The sequence below is a fragment of the Thermobia domestica genome, chromosome 4 (genome assembly GCF_964235325.1).
Source record: "Thermobia domestica chromosome 4, izTheDome1.hap1.1, whole genome shotgun sequence".
In the NCBI taxonomy this organism is placed as follows: Eukaryota; Metazoa; Arthropoda; class Insecta; order Zygentoma; family Lepismatidae; genus Thermobia; species Thermobia domestica.
Genome location: NC_137457.1, coordinates 176,127,871 through 176,133,870, shown reverse-complemented (window position 1 = coordinate 176,133,870; position 6,000 = coordinate 176,127,871). Strand labels below are relative to the sequence as shown.

Here is a 6,000-nt window from a genome sequence, read left to right as displayed (position 1 = left end):
TACGTACTTATACCATTGATGTCAAATTACTGTTTCTCTTTCTGGCATTTAATCACAAAAATGTTCTTCAAAGACTTTGAGAGATTATAAATAATAATATTTTAAGTTTAAGAATGATTATATGTTTATTATGGTAGCTTTTCAACGTAGACAATGATGGATATAATAATATTTTTAAGATTTTCAATACTCGTCTACATTTTCTTTTGTTCTTGTATTTTCGTCCATTATAAACATTTCCGCACATTTCTACAATATTTTTTCTTTCCCTATTCTTGGTATATAATTAGTTTAAAGCCAAAACTCTTATCTGGAGGATAATTCGAGGTAAGTGTACAAGATGAATAAGGTTCAATATACTAATATTCTGGTTCTTCCACTAAGCAAAATAAATATATTTTATTATATCATTTTATTCCTATAGCAATTTTATATTTTGTATAGGGTGTGATTAATATTTTTCAATTTTATTGCTTTGCTAATGAACATAAAGCATTTATTTCCCCAAATACTAATAGTTAAACTAGGATGAAATGTGATTAGATTATAGATCACGAAATAGTTAATGATATTAATCATTGTCATTTAACTTAAAACAACGAAGATGGATCATCTCATATAGACAAAATATAAATTTTATAATTGCAGGAATGAAATTATTTTATTCTGGTGAAAAAATAGTTTTATTTTCCCAAACAGTTTATAATTCACTGAAACCAATTAAATGTATTTGTATTTACGTTACATCTGTTCTAAAGTAAAATATTCATGTTTTGGATAGTTCTATGATTGACAACTTTTGTACAGCTTAGAATATAAGTGGTAGTTAATACAATCATGTGTCAAAGTGGTTCCGTGGTAGGTGGTCATGTTTGGTGCGTAGTTAGCTCCGTTCAACCACATCTCGAACCAAGTAGGCTTCTGGTATGATAACCTCAAAGTGCATGGGCTATCAACTTTCATTTCACTTGAATGATTTCTCTGTTTTATTGATATTTTCGCCATCACCACTTACCACATTCTTAGTCTTATATCTATCTACCTAGATAGATAGAGGAGAAAGAGAGAAATGAAGAGTTGGAACGGATTTTTGTATATGTTAAGCTGCGCCGCAAATTTGTCTTCAACATTGAGGGGGAGGGTTAAAACCGTTCCCATAATTCTTTGTTCTTTAAGGGATATTCAAAATATTTATGCAGTTGTAAACAATGGTGTTGAGGATCAGGGAAGCAGAAGGGTCTTCGACGTTGCGAGGCGGGAGATTTGAATCATATTCTAGGGGGACATCCATTTCACCTCTCTTTCCTTTGTAGCAAGCGGGCACTAATCATCATATTTCTCTCTATAAAAACACATTTCAAATCGGGTTATTGGGGACACAATACCTCCAGTTCCAAGATAGGAAAGATACATGTTCCCACCTCCCCGCTAGTGATATTAAGAAATAAAATCAACGAATTCAAGAACCATACACTCAGCATGCATTTCAAACATTAATCTATGTAACCCCTAGTTCATTTCTTTCTTCCTGTATATACTGTAGCCCGTCAGTCATTAAAGTTAGGTATACAAATAGTTTTCAGGTATAGTTGAAATAATATATCATATATATTCTTATTAATACGAATCTTAAAGTCAAATTTGTCAAGAGTTTTCAATATGGTCAGTATATCACCAAAGGAATAATTGCCATACATAATATGCTTTTCATGTCACGAAGTATCGGAAAACATAAATACTAGAGTAAAGGTCACTTTAAAGCTTTAACAATTTTGTGTTTAATTTGTTGTGATTTTCTATTGCACATAATTGTTAAATGTTTTATTTAGATTTTTTTACTATTTTTGTAAATGTGTTTACAATATTTAACTTTAGTCTTGATATTCTAAATTATTATTTATCTCCCATATATCGGCAACTATTATTTATATCATATGTATTTCCCATATATAGTGAGATTGTATTATAATGTTAGAAGATAACGTATCCATCTTACAGACTATACTAGCAACTACAACCTACACCTATGACTCCAAAATATATCTGTACTTCGTTCATTGATAAAGAATAATTTTCTACCCCATTTTTTCAAACAATTAATATCTATATATAGAAATTTCCTCTCAAAAGTGCTACATGTATACTAGACAGAAAAAGGATGCGAATTTTTATCAGGTTTTCCTTTTAAAGGCGTTATTGGAAACTTAATAGTATGAATAAATTATTGCTACAAATATTACTTTTTTTTCTCAGGGGCTAATCAGATACTTTTATTTCTGACTTACAAACGCAGAGTACGTATTGTATATTCAATTTGTATGTTCTTGCCTTAACTATGCCTTTAGGAAACTCTCAGCATTTCTATGTTACTTTATGCAAAGTACTTACTATGCCCATTATGTTCATGCGATGGGTATCGTTGGTAATATCAATTTTATTTTACGTTATTCCTTTAACTAAGGTTATTCTCCCCAATCAGTCCCGCTATAATACTTTGTATACGCACTTTAGAGTAGGTTTTATATTTTATATTGAGTACAAATTTATGCATTAAGAACCTTTTGTTCCTCATTCACCCTGTCTTCTTTAGCTGCAGTGTTCAGAATTCCATATTCAATGGTTATTTATATCATGTAATTTTCTTCAAAAATAACATGTTAAGTGTTTAGGAAGTAGCTAAAAATAATTTAAATTTATAACTGACAGGTAGTGTATGCATTTTCCTTAGGTGGTGAAGACACACTTTCTGTATATGCATTTTCAAGGTACTATTTACACGACTTCGAATGAAAATGATATATTACAAACAAAATAATGGTTTACATAAGCTCTTCAACTGTACACCAATTTTAATTTAATGTCTTTGATAAAATCGCTTCTACACATCAAACTCATAAAATTAATGCTTCCTTCATTATTAAACTTTTCTTCTCTAGTAAGTCCTATATAAACATGCCCTTAAATTGTTCCATAACGAAATCCATAGTCCATTAATTTACATTTTACAAGAATAGATACTCAGGCAACGATAACGCATTGTAATTAAAATATGTTAAAGTGTAAATATTATAACGCTTCATAAATGGAATATGATTTCGGAAACTTCCTTGACACAAGAGAACAGAACGAAATATCAAAATGTAACATTATTGATAATATCTAGGAATTTCCCAATCTAAATAGGATGTGATCTATCTACGTGAATTTATAAATAATAATTTCTTGACATGGAGGTATATTGATTTAAAAATAGTTTTCCAAGGCAATTTGGCAACGCTTTCGATTTACTTGGGTGATAATTTGCTATTGATTTTCCAAACGTTTTGCTAGTTTTCGCAAATAGTGAAAATTATATTCACGTTTGTGTGTATTTTCTGCTGTTTTAGCCAACATTCTTTATTTCATTCAACGAAACATTTCGTCTACAATAAACAGTCTCACATTCAATAATATAAATAGTTTTCTAATTGCCTAATTATTTTGCAATTCTTATTAAAGTGATACATAACTACGTTAACTGTACAATACTACACCTGTACTACACTATGATACACTACGATACACTACTATGAATGCTTAAAGTTCGTATGCCCAAACCGGCAGATTTGTCTTCACAAACAATATTACTGAGGTAACATATGTTTAATTTGACCTATTCTCGCACTGTGAAACGTATTTCTAGCATATTCATACATATATCATTTCATATCTATATGACAACCACTGCAAATTTATTTTCTATCATTAATACTTCTTGCGTCCGAAGCCGTTGCTAATTTACAATTAAAAATAAAGAGTCACAGATTGATCAACATTTGAATAAAAATATCTGAATTATTTAATCACTTTTTACTAAAAACGTAATTAAGACATATTTATTGTACTACTGTTATGTACATTCCAAAGACTGATTATTATTACTATTACTTGAACACAATTTGAAAATTTGCACACCTTTTTTAGTCTACAAAGTTAGATTTCTCAACTGTTCCCTAATAACCATTGAGGTTGTGTTACAACGTTTAATGGTGAATTTTGTCCAACTCATCATGTCGATGACAAGTTTGTATAGAAAACCCTGTTTCCACTAGCACCACATATTTTTTCTTGAAGTTATTAATTCTTTGTTGACATACCACACATACGGAACAGAAGCACTTTAGAATGTAATATTAATTCTTAGCATATTTTCCAGAGTTATCTAGATATCTGGTTAAGTAAATATGCAGTTTCAATTATGGCCCAGTGTCACAAGTACGGTTAATAATATTTTGTTTTCAAAATTGACAACATACTTACTTTGTATAACTTAATCGTCGTTTGTCTGAATAAGACTATTGAAATTCCTGATGGGTTGAGAATTAATATAACCATTCTTTTGTCGTATGTCTAACTCAAAAATTAAAAATAAAACCTAGATTGAAATCTAACTGCCAACATATCGCAATAGTGTTGGACAGAGCGTAATCATTTTGAACGAACTATTAACGTACATAGTACACGATAATAATATTATTAGCGACCTTTTCAATGAAATGAACATTCCCTTTCTTCTTACATACAATTGAAAACGACCGATGGAAGCTTCTAGTATCAGTCGTTCTTTTGCATATGATATCTGAATCCAATTGTAGTTCAGATTATTAAAACAGTGATGTTGTGCCGTTAGATATCCAAATATATTTCTAGTTTTAGTACCTTCTTATAGGTTTTATTTGAAATTAATTATTACTATCTTTCCTGATCTAAGGAGTAAAAATGTAGATTTGATTTTACATATTGGATACAAAAATATTTTATGTATTACTTCATACGTAAATATGATCTATTCAAATAAATGTGCAGTACGGGAAATCCTTATCAGAACCGACTTTTCTGTAATTTAATTCTTCAAAGATAAATAAACATAAAAATATATCTTTCTGTAATGCTTTCCCAGATTACAAATAAATAAGCGTTCACTTCACCTCATAATTTATTATACCTTTATGTACAAGACTCAAAACAACAGACGTTCATAGTAGATAATACCAAATGTGAATTCATTTCGTTTAAAGAGGGGAGATAGTGAATGTTCTCGTATGAACATAATCCGTCTCAACAGTAGGCAAGTAAAACTCAAATATTTCCTTCATGAAGGACTTAATTCCTATGTGCTTATTATAGTGTTAAATAAATTAATAAAGGTTCTACTCCAAAGCAAATTTATTTTGTTTGAACCTCCATTGAATTGTAATGGTTCGTTGGTTTAAGTTTTGCGTTAATTTTGGACTGAAATTTAATTCAACGTATTAATTTGGTACCGCTGTCAATACTCTACCCCAAGAAATGAACATAGTGCTTCGTGAACTAAAGACTATTCTATCCGGTGAAACAGTGAGAAGAAACAACTGAAGCGTAGACAGATCACTTTGACATTTTTTCTTTCGGCATGCTTCGGATTTGATAAACGTGACATTTATTAATTTCTGCTTCTGCTAGGAGAACTTTAATTGAAATAAGTACTTTCTTTTTTAAAAAAATATCGCAATTGATGTTATTAGTAATGAGTATGGTCAGTCAATGGTTATAATAGTCGGTAGTTACATTCTCTACCTTCCATTTATGTAATCTTCCTCGAATGTATTATTATATTTTCAATGCCAGACTGAGGAATATTCTAAAACTGAATATTTAATAGTTATTCGTTTATCACTTAGTTCCAATATTTGCAAAAAGAATCAGGTCAGTGTGATAATATGTCTACAGGATCAGAAATATTAAAAACATTAAAATACACACACACACACACACGATAATATATATATATATATATATATATATATATATATATATATATATATATAACACAAGCGTTAAATAAGTTCTCCGAGTACGAATCAATTAGCCATCAATTTAATTTTCCCTTTTTCTTTCCTTTTCTAAATTGTTAATTTTCTACAGCGCTTTTAATGCCATGGGGGTTAGAATAAAGATGTTGAGTACCAACAGAGAAAATAG

The 6,000-nt window shown here is 29.8% G+C and overlaps 1 protein-coding gene across 1 annotated transcript in view; it reads left to right on the top strand.

Moving 5' to 3' along the window:
• The first annotated feature begins 222 nt into the window (after window positions 1-222).
• Window positions 223-6,000, top strand: part of LOC145683404 (hemolymph lipopolysaccharide-binding protein-like) — a 283,583-nt gene continuing 277,805 nt past the window's right edge. Inside the window, exon 1 of the mRNA XM_081754740.1 lies at window positions 223-327. The gene's annotated coding sequence lies outside the window, so the exon portion shown is untranslated. The remainder of the gene's footprint in view (window positions 328-6,000) is intronic.